Source organism: Pseudopipra pipra, chromosome 15, assembly GCF_036250125.1.
Source record: "Pseudopipra pipra isolate bDixPip1 chromosome 15, bDixPip1.hap1, whole genome shotgun sequence".
Lineage (NCBI taxonomy): Eukaryota > Metazoa > Chordata > Aves > Passeriformes > Pipridae > Pseudopipra > Pseudopipra pipra.
Window position 1 is genome coordinate 3,784,708 of NC_087563.1, and position 21,328 is coordinate 3,806,035.

At 50.5% G+C, this 21,328-nt stretch overlaps 1 long non-coding RNA gene across 1 annotated transcript in view; it reads right to left on the minus strand.

Annotated features, from left to right (window-relative positions):
• LOC135422415 (uncharacterized) overlaps nucleotides 1-16,490 on the minus strand; it is a 40,326-nt gene extending 23,836 nt beyond the window's left edge. Inside the window, exon 1 of the long non-coding RNA XR_010434471.1 lies at nucleotides 10,376-16,490. This is a non-coding gene — a long non-coding RNA (uncharacterized LOC135422415). The remainder of the gene's footprint in view (nucleotides 1-10,375) is intronic.
• Nucleotides 16,491-21,328: the final 4,838 nt, after the last annotated feature.

Sequence of the window (21,328 nt, forward strand, 5' to 3'; positions counted from 1 at the left end):
GATGGAGCTGCAGGAACCGTGATCCGGAGGGAGCTGCAGGAACCATGAGCTCACCACAGCCTGGGGGCCAACACACACCGCTCGAAGAACCCCCGCCCCACCGGCACGGCCCCCCGGCTGGCACCGGCACGGCTGCGATGCAGAGACATCTGTGCCGCACAGCCACAGCCACGAGCGAGGGCTGGGATCTCCCAGGGCCCCTCCGGCTGGGGGGGAATGGCTATTTTGGCGCTGCCCCACGGAGCTGGGTGGGTGCCAGGGCAGGAACGGGATACGGGCAGGGCTGCAGGATGTAGGTCACACTCTCGCTGCAGAGGCAGCGGGGTCGGGGGCCGGGCCCCGAGGAAATTGCCTGCCAAGGACTGCGGAGGGCAGCCGCCACTCGCTCTCCATTAGCATTCCGCGGCACTGCCCCCGCGCGAAGGAGAAAGCCACCCTCGTAAACACAAGGAGAGGAGATAAAAGCACTTAGTGCGGGCTGGCGAGCGAGACAGAGGCACTTCGGCTCAGGTGGCTGGCTCCTTGTCGGGCTTTTGTAGTCTGGCTGCAGCCCTTCCGAACGCGGCAGCGCGGCAGGATTGCGCCCCAGCGCTCGGCACGGCGGAGCCGCGGCTACGCCTGAGCGGCATTGGCAGAAGTTCCCCAAAGGTTAATTGATGCTGCAGTGCTGCAGCCACCCTGGAGACAGCCGCCTGCCAGCAGCTTCGCCCTGTCAGCTCTGTGCCGGAGCTTCTCCTCCCTCCGCAGCATCCTTCCCCGAGGTGGATTGCCAGCGCAGCCCTCCCGCCCACGGGGCACTGCCGGCGGGATCCGCATCTCCCCCCGGGCACGGGGCTCCTTGGGCTCCGGCGCTGAGGTCTCTCCCAGGACCGAGAGCGCTGCCAGCAGCAGGAATCACAGTGCCCATACCCCCTCCTGCTCCTGTCCCTGCAGACAGCAGTCTGGCAGGCTCCGTGCCCTGCGTCCCAGGGTCAGGAGGAGGGACGTGCAGCCCCGAAGTCTGCCGTAGTGCTGCCCCCACCTCACTGCCATGGGCTCGGCGCCTCACAGCCCTTCACTCTCACACCTCCTGCCTCATAGGCAGGGGCAGCCCCGCTCTGGAAACACAGCCTGATGCTAAAACCCCCTGGCAAGGTCTCCCCGTAATTTCAGCGGCTGCAGAGCACATCAGCAGCGGTGTTTAACCCAGAAGAGGACAGAGGATGACATGCAGTGTGCAGCCCGTGCCCGTTAGCCCCCCTCCCTCCAGACCCTCTGTATCCCCTGGCTACCCAGTGATGAGGGGGTGCAGAGATCCCGTCAGCCTCAGAAGAGGGAAACATTCTGTGCATTTCTACTTGAGCAGCTTGCTGGGGGGCACAGCACAAGCCTCTGGCAGGGAATCCAGCCATCCTGAGCAGACATGAGACCCAACTGGGCAGCCCTGCCTTGGTTTGTACTGGAGTCACCATGCAGGAGGCCTCTCCTCAGCCGTATTTCTAAAATCTCACGTGATGCCAGCTTGTTTCCCTGTCTGCAGGCTTTAAAAATAAGCCCATCTTGGAGCAGTCGTTCCTATTCAGTCAGTATTTTAATTGTCCTGGACTCTGCCCCCCTGTTTACCTCCTCAGAGCTGTAAAATAAATAACACTGGCCTTTCCCCCTCAAATCTGAAGGATCTTCCTTTGTTCTTCCCTCAGGGATGGTTGCCTTTCCTGTGAGAGGCAAATCATTATGCTACAAAGTCCAGCAGCCCCCTTCCCACAGCAAACAAGGTCAAAATTCAAAGCCCAACAGGATCTACGTGATCCTGATCGTTTATACAAGCACAATGCCCTGGATGAGGGTGGTGTGAAGGCTCTTCACCTCAGTGGGGGTGTTCCCACCTGAGGGAGCTCACAGCCTCACCTGTAGACAAGGTCCAGCCAAGAAGATGAGCCAAGATCTGTGGCAGCTCAAAGCAAAACACTGTTCAACAGAAGCACCCCAAAAATATGACGGGAAACCACCTTTTGCATCATCAGCGACCAAAAACAGAGTCAAGGAATAAAGACACTTGTTACCAGCAGCTGTACATGTGTGTGCACAGCCATGGCCATTGCTTCCCATGTGCCAGCTGTGTTCCTCCTCTGGAGAGCTGGCATCTGCAGTGGTCACTTCTGCCAGGCCCAAAGGTGCTGTGGGGTGCAGGGGTACAGTCTGTGGCCCCAAGCACAGGGAGCCACTGCAAGACCCGAAGGAGAGGCTCTCTCAGCTTTTACATCCATGAGAGCTACAGGGGTTGGCACATCCTCCCACCGCTGTTGACACACAGGACTTTCCAGTGTGGGACAGCAAAGGCGCATCCCCGGCTGGAAAACCAGCTTCCAGCACAGGAACTCCTTGATGTGGGTGCTGTCAGAGTCCCCATTCCATGCCAGCCCCTTCTCAAAGAGAGAGCTGGCTCACCCTCCCTGTCACTCTGCTCTGCCCGGGCTCTGCAGCAGAGCAGTGCTGGGACAGCCCAGCATCGCCGGCCAATTGGGATTGGAAACTCTGCAAAAGAGGCTTTGTAAACTACACAAACACCAGCCAAGGAGCCAGTTTCTTCCCTCTCCTTTGTGCTCCCAGTGCGTGCTGGCAGGAACCGGTGCGTGCACGGACTGAGGGCTGCAGCTGGTGCTGGGGGAACTCGGTCTCCCGCTGAACCGCCCGCAGCTCCAGGGCAGGACAAGGAGGGAACTGAACAGAACACACAAATGTTCTGCAGCAAACAGACCTGATCCATTCACTAGGAGACAACAGCACTGAGCAACTGGAATCAATAATTCTCCTGTAGAACTGAACTCAGCCTCACCTCCCACAGGCCACCGAATAACTCGAGGGACCAGGACCTGATTCAGATGTCCTGGGAGTGTGAACCCCACTGGCAAGATAACTGATGACTGGGACAACCTCAGCTTTGGGAGCCCTGATTTTCCTTGAGGAGGTGTCCAGTCCCTGAAAGCAGACATCCTGACACATGAGACCCCAGAACCTGTGAGCTGGAGGGCCCCCTTCAGATGGGAGAAATTCCCACTGCCTGCCTCTAACACTGCTGGACTGTGCACCGTGGGCCTTGTGTTGGGAAGCAGCTGCCCTTGGCTCCACCATGTCCAAGGCACTGAAACTCAGTCCCCAAGAGATCTCCTGCTGCAGGTCTTGTTCCCACCTGGGCTTTTCAAAGGTGCTGGTTGCCACCATGGCTGAGCAGCACAGGAGGGTGATCCATTTTAAAGATGGCAATCAGAAGCACACACAGTTGTCTCCTGGTTATGACCAGAGGCAGTTTCATTCACAGAAGAGCTGGAGCAGTGTTGAGTGTCCTTGGAAAATCCCAGCCCTCAAAAAGGCCAATTTGGTCTAGAATAGACCCCAGACCTTATGTCTCATCCAACCTTCCAGTCACAAGTCTCCTGTTCCTTTAGATGATGGGAAGTGATCCTCCCTCCTCGCAGTCCTTTGAACGTCATTGCCCTCACAGTGGGGGTCATGGAATCGATATTCCCTGTTGCTTGGGATCTCCCAGAGGGAGATATTTTTGTGCTAGAACATATTATTCATTTCCATCAAGTAGGCTTCAGTCTACAGATGCCCACAGACCTGTCCCAGGCCAATGGAAGAAGCACCTTTGTGCAACAACAGAAGACTTCAGAGCCCACCATTTCCGACTGGCAGCACTGTGGAGAACCTTCACAGGGAGCTCAACAGCAAACACAAGGATTATTATGTTGTGTCAGGTGGAATTCCCAATTCAAGTAACCAAGAAAAAGCCTGAGAACAAGGCAATCTTTTATGGCCATGGGAAGGAGCTGAAGGATGGAGGCTTTGGGAAGAGGATTGAGCACATGGGACAGGTTTTGGGAAGCAGTGAGCACCTAGTCCTAAAGTGCATCCTGGTTTTTGAGTCTATACTTGAGCAATAGGATCTTGTATTAGTTCATAATAAAATCAATTGACCCAGTAGACCCAGTGTTATTAATATTTTTCCCTCCCATAAAAAAATAATTCTTTAGGAACCTAAGTATTATCTGATGTTTCAGGTCAAAGCAGAAAGGACCAACAGTTCAGACACTAATGAAGGGTTGTCCTTAGAGCTGTTCCTTGGCCTGTATTAAGTAAAAAAATTACACTTATTTGCTACATGAACTCTTCTGCACATGCTTTTCAGACATTCTGCAACTGCTGAAGAGCCCCACTGCCTTGTACCAGTGTGCACAGACCATATATAAATGTGTCTGCAGTGGAAGGGCTGTGCCAAGGAACTGTACCAGTAATGCACCCACAGAAACCAAATGCAAAATGGTGAGAGACGGGGATGGGGATGCCCCCAGCAGAGTCAGCCTGGCTAATGCCAGGGGGATATGGAGGTGCCACACAGAGAAGGGACCAGGCAGATAAGCCACAGGGTGAGCTCTCAGCAGGCCAACCACTGCAGGTACCTGGGCACACACTGGACAGTGAGTAGCTCACACTGCTTTGACTGAGAACAGGAATATATGCATTAGCTGACACTCAGCACTGAGCAGAAAGATGCAGATGAGCAATTACTGCATCATCTGATGCTCAGTGATCAGTGTGTGTGTCATGTCTTGGACTACAGATTCATCCAGAGACATACCAGTTCCTGCAAGATGGAAAGGTTATCACAGGGCAATCTACAGCACCAGTGCCAGCGGGATACTCTGGGATCCTGATTTCCCAAGCACATGGGAGCTGGAGGAATAGCCTGTTAGGGCTACAAAAAGAAAGGAAGTCCTGCTTTGTAGTGGGGTAACATGAGAAATTTGGACCAGAATGTAGTGCTGCAAATATGTGACTCAGGGCAATGGGACTGGCTCTCTCTTCACCAAGCAGAAATGGTCTGATGTGGCTCAAAGCTGCCTTTCCACAGTGAAGGTAAGTTCAGCTCCTTGAGGATCTGATTCATTCCCATTTTCCTGTTTTGCCTCAAAGGAAGCTTTTGGAAAGAAGGGTAGTAGAAGAGGAGAGGGAAGATCCTTCATATAAATTCTTTTTTGTTGTTTTTGTTCTGCCTACACACAAAAAGGAATAGACTGCTGGGAGGGAGGGAAAGGAAGAGTTGGAGGTTGCCTTTAATGTTTCTTGGGCCAGTGAGAGGAACAGTGGTGAAGATTTTCCTGCAGATATTCGGGTATGAACTCAGACTCTGTTTCAGGTTTGTCACCAAGCTGCCAGGCTGGGAAGACAAGGCAGGGATACTGGCTGCTGAGTGTGGAAGCTGGCCTTTCCCACTTAGAAAGACGTGTCCCTCAGGGATACATGAAACATGGATCCCACAGCTCACCTGGTCTGCTGTGCAGCTGCCCCCAGTGAATTCCTTAAGACCTGAAAAAGAAGGGAGCAGCAAAATGCAGCAGCAGATCACTGATGGAAGAGCAGATGCAGCATTTGGGTGCCTTAGTAACTGTAGGGCAGATTTGAACTTGACTTCAACTTGGAGCAGCTGAACCAGACCAAGAAGAGGGAATATTTCCCAACAGGAACAAAAATTTTGCTGAAATGAGGGAAATTCTTTGGTGAATAAGATGCATTAGCAAGGTATGGGCAAATGCCCGTGGACAGAGAGAACATCACACCTTCAGCACTCTGACAGACCTCTGCTTCTTGAAACTGCTTTGCAGATGTGGGCAGTACAGGTTGTGTTCCACTGGATGATGTTCCAGCTTTGTCATGGACTCTGTGGAGGGAAAGACTACAGTGACAATGGAAGATGGAGAGCACTGTTCACCACTGCTGGTAGAAAACACAGCCTGCTTCCTGCACACTCCCAGCTCTCTGCTCCCACTGCTCCTTGTCTTATTCTGCACTTCCCACATTTAAGTTCTTGCAGCAGGGACCAAACCCTGGACAGTTCAGGGTAGTTGAGATCTAAGAGAGGAGTCTGAAATGGTGAGGAAGAGCAGGAGGAGCTGGACAGCTGTGTGGAGACACATTAGAAATGACCACTGCACTGCTGTTGGGCAGCAGAACACTCCAGGAAGTCCTGAGGAAATGAATTTAACTTCTAATGATGGCAATGGGCCAGAGATGTGGAAACACATCATGGTTACAGACAACCCATGCAGAGATTCCTGAACACAAGTACTTGGGGACTGCAAGTCCTCCCTGAAGCAGAACAACAAGCTTACAGCCAGCCACTGAGCTCAAGCAACTTCTCTTTGTAAACTCCTTTGCCATGGTAGAAAGAAGCCCAAAAAAGAGACCTCAATGCTTTGAAGTGAGCACTGAAATTATTGCCAAGGACTCATGGCAAAAGATCGTGGGAAAAGACTCTCTATTGATTTTTTCTTTAATTAGTTACTTAAAGCTTCCTCATCTTGGCCAAGGAAATGTAACCATTCACTATTGCCTGCTGTTCAGAGTAGCTCCTGCATCCATTCATCATGTACTGGGAGATGTAAGCTACTTGTTCTAGGGTTGTAATTCCATTGGGAAAGTTTTCAGTTAAGGCTAAGGCAGCTCCTCAGCTCTGGTTAGATTATATATATATATATATCTTTTTAAATCCTCTAAAGTATCTCCATTTTGGATCTCAATCCCTTTTGAACAGTTGGGGCACTGCAGTTGCCAGCCAGGGGCCAGCAGCAGATGCTGAGAAGCAGAGGTGAGAATCCCTGATGGAAGAGATGTGGCACAGATGTCACCCTGCACTAGGACCCATCCCAGCCTGCACCTGGCTGGGTTGCAAAGTGGAGGTTCCTTTCCTAAACTGTTTTTACTGCTTGTGCTGGGAGACTCTGGATAACTGTAGTTAAGTACACGAGTGCCCAGGAGAGTCAGAAAAAGCAGCATCAGGATGATTTAGGAGACCTGCATTGTCAGCCAGCTGGAGTGCTTGGGAGTGCCCACCTCTACCAGGAAGATGCTACGGGCTGTTCTGAATTCCTAGGAAAGATTTAAGCATCCCCAATTCCTTTATGGGGGCTGTAATTCACCTCCAAGCACCGGTGTGAGCTACAGCCCCAATAACAGCGGGCACGTCACCCAGGAAAAGGGTTTGTGGTGATGTTGATCAGCAAGAATCACTGTCCATTGAGGAAAGGGTAAGAAACTGTGTTCTTCTATACAGGGGATATGAAGGGGGTATGTGGAGAGGGACAAACCAGCCTAGGAAAGTGATGGTGAAAGTGTGGATCCTGCGCCTGACTCAGCCAGTCACCTTGGGGAAGTGACCTTGGCCTTATCTACACAGAGACAATCAGGAAAATGAATCTGAATTAACCTTTGCAAATTGGATTAGCTAAACTTCATTAAACTGCCTATGTGGACATTCCTGTTCAGAATTCAAGCAGCCTCCACTCACCCTACCTTACCTCATGTCCACAATAAATGAGAAGAAACCAAGCCCAGGTTTTTTTCCTTCTCGAGTAGGACTGTCCTTACAACTGTTTTAAGTGCAGTTTAACTAAACCACCGTGACATCCAACTTTCTCTTCCTTCTGACTAATGATCCCTGGTGTTCTCACGTTTCTTTGTCTTCCTACCACGCTGTCTGTTTGGACAAGGAAATCTGGAGTCTCTGGATGAAGGAGCAGCTCTGATTGTATGCACAGACCATGCCTACTGCAGGATCAATGTGATCTGTAGATGAAATGTAGCCTCAAGCTGCACCAGGGGAGGTTCAGGTTGGACACCAGGAAGAATTTCTTCACTGAAAGGGTTGTCAGGCATTGGAAGGGGCTGCCCAGGGAGGTGGTGGAGTCCCCATCCCTGGGAGTGTCCAAGAAATGACAGGATGTGGCACTCAGTGCTCTGGGCTGGGTGACAAGGTGGGGATGGGGCACAGGTTGGACTCGATGGTCTTGGAGGTCTTTTCCAACCTAAATGATTCTTTGATTCTGAGAATCTTTTGCATAAATAGTAGCAGTGGAATGGAAAAGCTGTTGCTCTAGGTAGGTGAATGTCTGTCAGGAATGGGCTGGTTTGAACCCAGATGAACAAAGCCTGATTGAGCCCTGGTCCACATGGGGGACTTCAACCTCCCTGCCCTGGAACTGCAGTGGAGCTGGGTGCAAGCAATGCAGGAGATCTGTGGGGTGCCTTGAGGACGATTTCCTCAGGGTAACAAATGAGGTAACATGGGGATCCAGGACTCAGAAACCAGGAAGAGCCAGTCGGGAGTGGGAAGGCTGAGGGCAGCCTCAGCTGTAACAGCCATGAGATGGTGGAGTTTCAACCTCTGAAATAAGGATGCAAGTCACACAGCAGAACCCCAACCCCAGATGCAGAGCAAGTTTCAGCTTCTTTGGGGATCTGCTCAGCAGAATCCTGTGTGAGACTTCCCTGGAGGGTTGAGAGGCCAAGACAGCTGGTACATCTCCATGGACCACCTCCTCCAAGCACAAGAGTGGGTCACTGCTGTCTGCAGGAGGTCAAGTGAGTGGGGCAGAATCTATCAGCAGTTAACAGGGAATGCCTGACTGAGCTCAGGTGGAAGAAGGAAGTACCCAGAAGGTGGAAGTGGGCACAGGCCACCTGGGGAGACAGGAGAGGTGTTGCCTAAGTTGTACAGGATACATAGACAAAGGTCAGCTGCAGTGGGATGTGAAGGGCAAATGAATCAGTAATGGATGTGAAGGGGAATGAGGAGGCTCCTAGAAGCACACTGGCAGCAGAAGGAAGGCTGAGGGAGACCTGGACCCAGTGACCACAGACTCAGTGGAACTGAAGTACTCAAAGGCTTCTTTGACTCATTTGTTGTTGCTGAAGTTTGCCCTAAATCCTCTCAGATCCCTGGTTGCAGCAGCAGAGTCTTCACTGGTGAGGCATCATCCATGCTAGAGGAAGGTTGACTTAGGACACACTTGAGCCATCTGCACATACACAAGCCCATAGGAGCGGGTGGGATGCACTCAAGGATGCTGAGGGAGGTGAACAATGCCCTGACAAGGCTCCTCTCTGATCTCTTTGGAAGGTTGCAGCAATCGGGATGTTCCTGGTGAGTGGGAGAGGGCAAACCTCACATCCAGCTCCAGCAGGTGAACCACAGCCTGCCCAACGTCACCTCTGTCCCTGGGAAGGTGAGGGAGCAAATCCTCCCAGCAATCAGTGCCAAGCACCCAAAGGGTGAAAAGGGAACAGTCAGCAGGAATTTGCAAAGGCCACGTCACACCTGACCAACCTGACTTCCCAGAATGGAAGGAAAACTGGCTGTGAGGATACAGGGTGGATAAGAGACCAGTGGAAGTGGTTTCCCTTGCCTGTAGCAAAGCCTTTGATGCATACTCTCCTTATAGCCATGCTGGGGAGATGTGGATCCGATTAATAGGAAAGGAGGAAGCTGGAAAATAGGTTGGACTGCTGCATTCCCAGGGTGATGATCAGCAGCACAGAGCCCACTTGGCAACTTGTTGCTGGTGAGACCCTGGGGGGACTGGCACTGAGGCCAGCACTGGTACAGCTTCACTGATGGCCTGGATAATTGGCAAAGCACACTCTCAGGAAGTTTTCAGATGGCACCGAAGGAAGCAGTGGGGAGGGGAGCACTCGACACCCAAGAGGCTGCAGCTGCTGTTCAGAGGGACTCAGTGGACTGGAGAAACGGGCAGACAATGACAGCAAGTGCACAGTCCCAATGGAATAACCTCACAAGGGAACAGGGCAGGCTGGGGGACAGCTGGCTGGGAAGCAGCTTTGCAGAAAGGGAGATGGGATTCCTGTCAAGAAAGGAGTTAAACAGGAGTCAATACTGTGACTACAGCAAAGGCAACCTACACCTTCAGCTGTGTTGGCAAGGGATAGACAGCATCTCAAGGGGAGCGATAACTCCCCTTTGTTTGGCCCTTCTGAGATTGTTTCAGAAACACTGGGTCCAGTTTGGGGCTTCCTAGGACAAAAACAGCATCGACAGATTGGAGCAGGTCCAGCAGAGGCCACTGGTATGGCTGAGGTACGAGGAGAGGCAAAACCAGGTGGGTTTGTTCATCCTGGAGGAGAGCAGGAGGAAGATCAAGCTGCTTTCTGCAGCTCCCTGAGGGAATGAGTAGAAAAAATAGAAGGACTCTTGGAGGTGCAGAGCAGGGCTTGATCTAGAGACCCCCTGAGGTCCCTTCCAGCCTGAGATGTTCTGTGATCTAAGTCTGGGTTTTGAGACCCCAGACACCATCCCAGGCTCACCCACAGGTCCTCAAAGGAAAGGGATGCTCACACCACAATGACCAATCTACTTCAGGGTTTGAGGATGCTCTCAATCAACCTGCTTGGGCACTGCTGGTGAGGGATAGAGAAATAGTCCCCCCATATCCATATAATCTCAGCAAGTGGAATAGTAAGTGTGTAATAAAGTAATAATAGCAGCCCTTCTATATTGATTAATCTAACTGCCAATTGAGGAATCAGTGTGATCTCTACTCACGTGTAAAGGTGCTTTCCAAAGCTACTCCTTTTCCTTGCTCACACCTTTCCATCAGTGCTTCCATGTTTGCCCTCAGAGCTCCAGGGAACCTCTGAGATGTGTCACTGAATTCACTCTTGATCACAAGGAGGGTGAGTGAGGTTCAGAGAAGACAAGCAACTTGTTTGGAGACGTGGTGAGCACCGTGCTGGGTGGATCATCAAAGTATTGAATGCACCAGCCTTGTCTTCCTGCCTCAGGTGGTTTTACCTGATTTTTAAACCTGGGCACAGTCCATTCTCACAGCTCAGCTGATGGATGGTAACTCATTAAGCAGCAGTAATGCAAGTGGGTCTCTGAGCCCTGCAAACAATTCCCTAAGGACACACAGCCTCCCCTCTGTTCACACAGGGAAACTGCTTTTATTTCCCTGACTGTCCCTGAACCTCTTCTGGCTCCCAATTTAAAGTCATTTCCTGGGGCACTTTCAGTTGGATGGCTGGAAAAATCAGGGGGTTTAATCTTTTTTTTTTTTTTTTTTCAATTTAAGGAGATCATAATTATGGATATCATTGTGCTGATGCTCCACTAGACAATCAGAGAGGCTCAGCACCAAACTGCTGGCAGCAGGTGGACTGTGAATCGCTATCTGCTCCAGTCACCTGCCAGGAGTCCCCCACCCCTCCTCAAGCAGATCCGCTGATGGGTTGTTGTGGTTTTGTTGTTGTTGTTGATCGCTGACATAAAAGAAGCTGAAGCGACACCGTTTTTAGCTGAGTATCCAAGGCGACCTCATTAACATCTCTGCAGAGGAGCCCTTTAAAAAACATCAGTCACGGTGGTCCGAAGTGGAAGAGAAACTGTTCCCTGTTTTCTTGATCAATTGCTTAAAATTCAAGGTCGGGGTGCGGAGCAGGGAGGGCTCCCCGCCAGTCACTGCGGGGTTGGGCTGAGGGTTTTTTTGGAAAATAGTGATGCTGTCGTACTGGAGAAAATCCATGCGCTCCCTCAGAGGAGCACTATTGGGAATAAATGCTGGAAGCTGTTCCACTTGAGCAGATGGCTGAAAAACTTTGGCTGAGAAATAAATTGAGTATGACGGTCTGAGGGCCAATCACAGATGGATGAAATTCTAGTGATGTCCCAAATGTCCTGAACATAGAAGGTTCTCTTCTTTCCCCTTTTGTGCTAAAAAACCATAGTAGGATTTTTAATACAGACTGAAAAAAACGCTGATGGAGTGAGACACAGAGATAACAGTTTAATGTCTTCTGGAGCAGCACCACGTTAACGGGAGCCCTGAGGTTCTGCCACCTCCAGGTCAGCAGTGGAGGAAAGTGCTGATCGTGCATGGATGGACCATGATAGAGGGGCTGGGGAATGCCCCTGTGCTCCTCCAGGCACAGTCTGGTGCCCATGTGCAACACCAGGCATTCAAACATTCCTGCTGAAGACAAGTCATGCAGAACCCTAAAGCAAATTATTTTTTTCTTCAGGACCTTTCAACCCTGCCTCAGAGTCGACTGGAAAACTGTGCTCCCAGCATGGAGTTAAATGGAGAAGTCACTAGGAACTCCTTTCCTTGGTTTCAGGCCATCTACATAAACCCAGGGATGACCACTGAGGTACATAATCCTAATAAACCATTCTCCCTCCAGTGTAGCAAATAAAAGGAGCCATGAGCACTGGGTTTCAAATCATGGGCTCTGGGATCCAACCCAGTGCAAATCCCAGACTTCAACTCATCTCTCCTCATGCTCAGAAGTGAGATGAGCCACATTTCAAGTGGCACATGTCTTGCATGTCCTGAAAACACCCTGAGCCCAGATCCTCCCTTCCCAATTCCTCAATTGACAGGATGCCATGAGAGCTGGTAAGACATCAGCTGTTTAGTTAGGTTAGTGTAGCCTGGCAATCAGCAGCACCCAAGCCCAGCATGATTCCCCAGGGATGCAGTCCTTTACAGTGTGAGGACTGGGGCACAGAGCAATCCTGTGCCCTCTCTAGCAGGTGAGGCCACACACCCACCCTATTCAGATAGTCCTTGAACAACTCCCTCCCACTCACTGTTTTTCATGATGGGAGAAGCTCATGGATGTGAAGGCTGTTATAACCCAGCCACAACGTGGAATCTCACGGGGCAGCTTCAGCAGCTTCCAACAGGGAACATCTTCTGTGGTCAAGTGACCAGCTGGACTGATTACATGGGGTTTAGTCATTGCTTCAACAACACAGGACACCATAAGCCCACAGAGCTGCAAGAAGGGTCCAAGCTGCACGTGGAATCTTGCTGCCAACTTGCATCAGTGTGTACCATTTGCTGAGGTGTCAGCCCATGATCCATGGCCAGGTCAGTGACAGCTGTGACAGGTCAGACCACACCGTGAGCACTTGTCAGGACTCGCCGAAAGCTGCACAAGAGCTGGACAGGGTTACAATAGTCCTGGCAGCACTGCCTGAGAGCTCTGCCTGCAGGACTGGGATGGATATTAAAGGCTGGACTTAGCCTGCATCTGCAGTGCCCAGCAACAGCTTTATCAAATGAGCTTATCAGCAACGCTGCTTATTCCCCTCAGCCAGTGGCTGGTATGGGCTGCATTAACCACCCTCAGCCCTTTGTGGCAGAGGCCCCTTTAAAAGCCAGTCTTTGTGGCTCAGGGATGTATTTGGGTTTTTTTTAACAAACATACATTCACACTTATATCATCTTTGTGGATTCTAGTCCAAATAGCAGAGGAAACAAAAAAATACCTCACTAGGAACAGTCTTCATTGCTGAGAATGTAGGTGGTGAAATTCCAATGGGAAAAGGGTGTGAAATGTGCTCTGTTTGTGCAGGAAGCAGGACCTTTCCTGCCCCTGGGACTTCAGGCCAACCTCACTGCACTTTATGTTTGCAGGCTGAGCCTGGCACTCAGGGTGTCCTGCTTAGTCCCACACCAAGCTGGCAGAGGAGTTTTAAATACTGGAAGAGACTCTTCACCAAAGACAGCAGAGATGATATCCTGGGCTGGGCCCTACCTTTGCACTGTGGTCAAGCAGTGAGGGGGGGTCCAGGTTTGGAGATGTTTTTGCCATGTGCTCCAAGGACATGGGTGTAGCTCCCCCAGGGCATGGCCAGTGCAAGCAGAGAAGGAAGGTGTGTGACAAGCACACCAAGGGAGATGCTCCACCCCTCATCTCATGGGACGTGAGCAGGGCCCCTCACTGTCTGTCTCCACCACCAAAATTTGGCAAATCAGGTCATGTCTGGGTGTGACACAGTGGTACAAAGGCTCAGCACTGTCCTCAGCACTGACCAACATACAGGACAGGACAGGACAGGACAGAGTAAAATATTTCCCCGTGATATCCTTCCAGTCTGCAACAGTTTGTGATTTAGAGGCTTCCTGACCCAGAGTTAAAGTCCTTGTATTCAGTCATCCTCAATGTATTTCTTTTCCATGACCTTGTTTGTGAGTTTGTACCCCCCAGTAAAGTCAGAAATTCAAGTGCTTCATTATAAGCATTTTCTTTACCATTTCCTGATTAATCATCCCCGCCACCACGGTCATTACAGCAGTTCCCAGAGACCAAGCAATTGTAGGGCTCATTGGTCAGGCACCAGGCAGCTCCCAGCCCTCACTTCAGAGAGTTAGGATGGAGTAACTGAGCAGAACCACCAGTGGGGTGTGGGCAAAGTCACATCCCCAGGAGGAGAGCACAGGAGATATTCAGCTACGAGCAGCAAGGTACTGGAGGGGCTGGGGAGGATGTCAGAGGACAGTGAGACAAGGGGAATGGAGAATTGAAGCTGGAGATGCAGATGGATTAAATAGTTAATCTGCATTATAAACAGCATAGGTGAGAGTTTGCTACTGAATCTCTTAATCCAGTTATTACCATGCAACATGGTCATTTCCTGCCATTCTAATGCACCACTCATCCTTGAGGTCTGGAGAAGCAACAGCAGCAACAACAACAACAAAAAGAGACACAAAAGAACTTTTTGTGTGTTTGTGCAGTTTGGGATTTCCCTACTGTAAAAAATGTACCCACTCCTGAAAGAGAGAACATCACTGGCTGCCTCATCCATGCATTGATGTTATAGTTAATGGTCCTGAGCAACTCAGAAATGACAAGGTTGATGTTGGAGGCAAATCTTCAAATCAGTCCTGTGTGTGGCACAGCAGATGTGACCTCATGAGAATTTACTTAGGCACAGATATAGGGGGTTTGAAAGGTGGTGCTGCCTTTACCCTACAACTCCCCCATGACCCAGCAAGCACATGAGAAAATATGAGGGGATGGATGGGAGGATGGAGGGCAAACTTTGAAAAGATGAGGGCAAAGAGCGATGGATCTGCTCACAAACAGAGGAGGCAAACCCCCTGGACTGTGCATCCCCAGCTGTTAGTGCCTCTTCCCATGCTTAGGCAGATGTGAGTCCCTCCCACTGTGGGAAGTGCCACAGCAGGTGTGTCCCACGTGCCATGTCACAGCGAGGTGGCAGCACCACAGTGATGGTGCCGTGGCTGCCGGGAGAACTGACCCAAGTGTGACCCGGCACATCTGAAAGGCACAATGGGAGAGCCCAGTGCCTTCCCCAGGGCCATGTGAAAATAAAGTGAAGACTCTCAGTTGTAGGAGAGGGGTGGTTGGCCTGGGAATGTGAATCTGTGTGACACACAAAGCCCTGAGTCTTTGTTCTGTCTCAAGCTCACGCAGCCATCGGTACCTGTGCAGAAAGCGCTGCCCTTGAGTTCCCATCCAAGTGGTTTATGTCTCAGCTACATGCCACTGAACACGCTAAGACCTTCATTTCTAAAGAGAGCAAAGCAGGGATGTGCTGTTCCTGGAATTTTGACCAGTTCTGGAGGGGTTTGAAGGCAGCATGTCATGTAGTCCAACACAGAGACAGGGGCTGGAGGTCCAAGATGGAGTGGAGCAGATCCACCCACCAAGGTGAATTCACACAGCACATCCCAAGGAACAGGACTGGATTTAGCTGCTTTTTCAGGCACCACCTGGGATTTCAACAGGCAGATTGATCAAATGAGATGGAACCCCTCCACTGACAGCTCCAGAGGACACATCTGTGTGGAGGTGCTTGACGAGTTGTCCAAGAGTGCACAGGACAAAGAGGTACTGCTGACAGTGGTAGAGTGTCCTCTGACCCTTAGAGCACTGGAAGGTGTTCTAATATCTTCCTGGAGCCTTCTCCTCTCCAGGCTGAACACCTCCAGCTCTCTCAGCCTGTCTCCATAGCAGAGGTGCTCCAGCCCCTGGAGCATTTCCACGACCTCCTCTGGACTGGTCCATATCCTTCTTGTGCTGAGGACTCCAGACCTGGATGTAATTTGAAGACTTCCCCTAGTGCTACCTCTGGGGGAGCAGTGATGGAGGGGAGAATATTGTTGGTCGAACTCCTTTGATAATTCTTCACTGACTAATTGGAAAATTATGTTACCTAAAAAAACAATCGAAAAAACCCACAACAAGCCACTCTCATTAGGAGGCATTTTCTCACTTCTGCTTGGGAGATTCTCCATGATTCAGCAGCAGCCACGTCTTCCTGCTTTACCTCCACATAGCAGCTTATGTGGCTTTCTGAGCCCTGCAGAGACTGCACAGTCCTCCTGGAGGGACTGGGACCCTCTGCCTCCAGGACAGGCATTGGAAGCCCCTGGACAGCAGAAATCTCTGGCTTCTCCCTATCAGATTTCTGCCTTAGTGTGCAGGGTTGGGAAGGGTGTTTTCCTCCTGAAGGCCAAGGGAAGCTACCTGTGTGCAACTTTTTGAGTGACTCTCTGAACCAGAAGTTACCCGAGGCGCAGAACAAAGAGAAGAGAAAGTTGCCCTTGAAAAATGAGCCCAGCCCAGCTTGATTCCTTCAGACAAAAGCACCTGCAAACATCAGCCAAACACTTCATGTTGGCAGTGCTGCCTGGAGCTCGCAGGCTGTGTCACTGCAGCAGAGCTCCGACAGCCCCGCTCCGGCAGCAGAGCAATCCATCTCCTCCTCTTGCTGGCCTTGGCACCAGTCAATGATCCTCAGCCATTCCTCCAATACCTGCAGGCTCAGTACCACTGCTGGAAGAGCTGGTTCTGTGATTGATGCTGAAGGAAGGGATGCTCAACCCTGCACAGCACTCAACTCTCCCCTTCTGCTGCAGTGGAGGGTAAAGCACCCCCCCAAACCACGAGAATCAAGTCCAGCACACATCAGTCTTTTGCTCATCATGTTCAACATATGCACATTATTGAAAAAGTGGGCCTTGCAGAGACCCCTTTAACACAGGAGGAGAGTGAAGGGGCAATTCTGCTCCTTTCAAGCTCAAAGGATTCAGGGCCTCCAGTTCAGGCTGAAGATGCTAAAATGTCGCAAGACTCTGGGTAGGGTCAGGAGTTGCTGACACACAACTGCTGGGGCCAGTCAGCTAACTGGTTGGTGCTCAGAGGAAGAGATCAGGAAGGGACAATAGGAGACTGCACCAATTCTTGCCTCACCAATGTCATTAGGATGAAATTTTTCCTTGTGAAGGTGGGGAGGCACAGGTTGCCCAGAGAAGCTGTGACTGCCCCATCCCTGGAAGTGTTCAAGGCCAGGTTGGACAGGGCTTGGAGCAACCTGGGCTAGTGGAAGGTGTCCCTGCCCATGGCAGGGGATGATCTTTAAGGTCCCTTCCAACTCAAACCATTCTGTGACTCCATAATCCTGAAAAGAAGCAAATATGGACAACCCACAACAAACATTACCAAAAGCCCCAGCTAAGATCAGTCCCCTCGTGAGCTACATCAGTTACAAAAACATTCCTCCAACCAGAGATGGATTAGTATGTTTAAACTCTCCTTGCAAATCACTCCTAATAAGCAGCTAATTTTTTTTGCAGAGCCCAGGCAGGCAGGTTGATCCAGAGGGCTGGAGCTGCCTGCAGAAATATGCAGTCACCTAACCAGGGCCTCGCCGTCTTCACAGGCTGTTTGGTAAACAGTCATTATAAATAATAAATCAACAGCATGCTAATGAAATGAGCTCTTTTTAGGATGCTTTAGTGAAAGCCTCTAATTTAATATAAAAGAAACTCTAATCCACTCTGCCAAGTTATGAAGAGGACTAAACCATCTTCAAATAATGGCGAAATATTCAGTTACTGCCGTACTAGCACAGGAACTGAGGGGAAAGCACAGGCCCAGAGGAGGGGTCAGTTCCCCAATCCTTGCATTCAAAGGAGAACTGTTGTACCATGGTGCCTGGAAAACCTGTTAAAACACTGATCCTGTGTCCGTGAAAATCAAACACCTGCTATCAGTTTGGTGGGAACTGCCTTCACCCTTCAGTGAATTTTAAAAAGCCTTTCTAACTCAGTGCTGCCATGAGTTGGTCATGGCCAAGTGGTGTTTAAAAATGGAGTAAGAAATTTGTTGCTCCAACGTGTTTTCATGTGAAGGAAGGACCTGAGATAGCAAGGACCTAAGAGACACTGAGGTCAGGATGGGAAGGACTGGGAACAAGCAAAATGAGTTGTATGTGTTTGCAGTCAAATTTTGGGCTCATTTAAGTCAAGCTGAGTGTGTATAGAACAGAGCCCTGGTCTCAGAGCCTCATCTTCCCTTGACTTTTGAGAGTCTGTCCTGAAAATCAGAAGCTTGTTGAAATTATAGCAAAGACACAGACACACAAACATCACTTAGGTGGACAAAGAGAGTCATCAGAAGAAGGGGAAATAAAAGAAATGAGTGAACACAGAAAACTGACTGGGAGAAGGCTGCATGAGAGGCTCTGGGTTTTTTCTCAGTGGGGTTCAGTGGCACATGGATTTGAGAGGATTGAGATGGACTGTTCTATACCATTCCATCGGTTCTTATGTGAGGAACCACGTGAAAAAGCTTTTCTTTAAAAGTCATTTATGGATTGATGAAAATTTCTGCCAGCTCAGCACCCTCAGCAATTCCCTACACTTCCCGATTCATCCACACTGCTCCATGCAGCCCACAGCATTCCTGGGGCTGGGAACCTGAATGTTTGAGCTGAGGAACTGCGAGGAGGAAAAGCCTGAGACATGTGGGAGGGCTGGGGAGTAGGTTGGCTCTGACCTGTGAGGACACAGGGAAGATCTTCACAGCTATCTCTGGTGATGAAGAACAAGAAATGTCCAGTTATAGCACAGAATCACAGAATCATTAAGGTTGGAGAAGACCTCAGATCATCAAGGCCAGCTACGAACCCAGCACCACCACCACACCAAATGCCACAGGCACATGTTTTTTGAACACCTCCAGGGATGGTGACTCCACCACTGCCCTGGGCAGCCTGTTCCAATGCCTGACAAACTTTTCCATGAAGAAATTCTTCCTGATGTCCAACCTGAACCTCCCCTGGTGCAGCTTGAGGCTGCTTCCTCTTGTCCTGTCACTTGTTACCTGAGAGAAGAGCCCGACTCCCACCTGGCTCTCCCCTCCTGTCAGAGAGTTGTAGAGAGGGAGAAGGTCCCCCGTGAGCCTCTTTTTCTCTAGGCTGAGCCCCTCCAGCTCTCTCAGCTGCTCCTGGTGCCCCAGACCCTTCCCCAGCTCCATTCCCTTCTCTGGACTTGCTCCAGCACCTCAGTGCCTTTCTTGGGGGCTAGGTCAGCTGGATGCAGAGCCTGAAACCTGCCAGCACCCCTGCCAACAAATGGAGTTTTAATCAATGATCTATTCAAAAGTGCTTGACAGACACATGGGAGATGATGATATTCCACAGGATGCAACAACTGAAGACCTGACTCCGTGCACAGAAGAGTGAGCAGCAGTTGGACAGAGGCTGCTCAGCCCAGGGCATCCTGCTGGTCGTAGATGACCAGTTAATCTTGATCCCCACCACACCACCTGAATAAAGCAAGGCAGAAACCAGTCCAGAATGTCTGGACAACACCAGAGGGCTGGTGTTGGATCAGAGCTCCCAGTCAGTACCTCAGCTGCTGACAGTGACCTGTGGTCAGAGCAGGGTTGAGAGGAGCAGCCAGCACTCAGTGCCTGATTATTTTCTCTCATTTCCTATGCAAGTCTCTCATCATCGAGTCATCCCACAGTGACCCACAGCTGCACTGATTTACGATGCTGTGCGTGCACTGGCATCACACACCAGGGAGTGCAGCTGCTGGGTTTTATACTCCAGCCTTCCTAGGTGCTGCAGAAAACACAAAATACAGCCGGTCCCTGTCTCAACAGAGCATGCAGCCTTCTGCAGAGACACCAAAACATGCTTCACCTTCATGCAAGTTTTCAATAGATAGAGTGCCTCTTGTCTATTTAATAAGGAACTGTCTAAATATGCATGAATCCAATCAAGTAAAACAGCTATCTGTCTGCCTGGGAGTTTGAAATGGCTCCGGGTTACACTTTATTCCTTTATTTAAATTTTTAAAAAGGAGGGTACTCCAGTGTAACAATGTCTTGCTGTATTATATTTACACAAAAGCCATATTCATAGAACCATAGAATGGTTCGGGTTGGAAGAGACCTTAAAGATCATCCAATTCCACCCCCTGCCATGGGCAGGGACACCTTCCACTAGCCCAGGTTGCTCCAAGCCCTGTCCAACATGGCCTTGGACACTTCCAGGGATGGGGCAGCCACAGCTTCTCTGGGCAACCTGTGCCAGGGCCTCCCCACCCTCACAGGGAGGAATTTCTCCTAATATGTAATCTGACTCTGCCCTCTGGCAGTGGGAAGCCATTCCCCCCTGTCCTGTCACTCCAGGCCCTTGTCAATATTCTCTCTCAATCTTTCCTGTCGGCCCCTTCAGGTACTGGAAGGTCGAAATTAGTTCACCCCAAAGTCTTCTCTTTTCCAAGCTGAACAATCCCAATTCTCTCAGTCTTTCCTCACAGCAGAGCTGCTCCATCTGATCATCTTGGTGGCCTCCTCTTGGCTCCTTCCAACAGGTGGATGGCCCTCCTGTGCTGGAGCCCCCAGAGCTGAGTGCTGGCCTTTGTCTGTACTGGGATTTCTTCTGGATAAAACAGGGCTGCGCTTGGCCATGGAAACAGCTCCCTGACCTGAAGGGCAGGACCCAGCCACGCCTGTCCTGTGCTCTCAGACACACAAGAGCCTCTGCTTCACTCCATTTGTCAGCTCTGCTGGCATGAGATGAGCCAGCTCGCAGAAAACAAGACAGTCCAAGGGGCTGGGTGCTGCAGAGATGCCAAACCTCTGTGGTCTGCTGAGGGAGAGCTCTCAGACCTTGGAAAGCCAGGTCAGACCTGGGACCTGACTGGGCTCTGTTTAGAGCCATTCATGACCATTTCCCCACACCCCTGTCTGCTCAGACTGTGATCTATCTGACATGGACACATACCTGGAGACCATTGTAACAAAGGTAACAGGTATTTGTGCTCTCCTTGAAAATCTACAGCCACAGCAGCTCAGTAGCATCTTCACGAGGTTCTTACCAACACAGTGTGAGACCAAGATGCTCATCAGACACTGCTGGTCTCCACCTGCATGGACAGAAGTGGTGCCTTTTCAAAGGTGGTACCATGGCTGCCAGTGAACACAGCCATGCAAGGATCCCTGCAACCTGTGAGGACTGGGATTATTTTAAAGCAACACTGTTTACCACAGTAACAGCAGAGACTGTCTGTTTTGGGGAACCCCTGACGAGATCCCACCAAGTGCATTCAGCTGCAATTTGGAATAGCAGCAAAAACCATGGGCAAACCTTGGGGCAGGTTTGTCATCCTCCTTCTTACACTGCCTAGTTCTCAATGGCATCAAAGGCTTTGATAGACACCTCAGAGACCATTTATCTTAATGATGAGCTGCCCTTCATGTTGCTACACTTCCTGATGCCACACTACTTTTCTCCAACCTCAGTCATGTTCTACTCTGCCTCTAAAGGCAGGTTAGGCTCAGATTTAGGATTAGGGTTAGGAGAACAGATGCACCTCGTAGCAAGTCCTGAAGATAATTTGCTTGAAATTCATGGAGAACAAAGCAGGGTGCCCTGATGAAG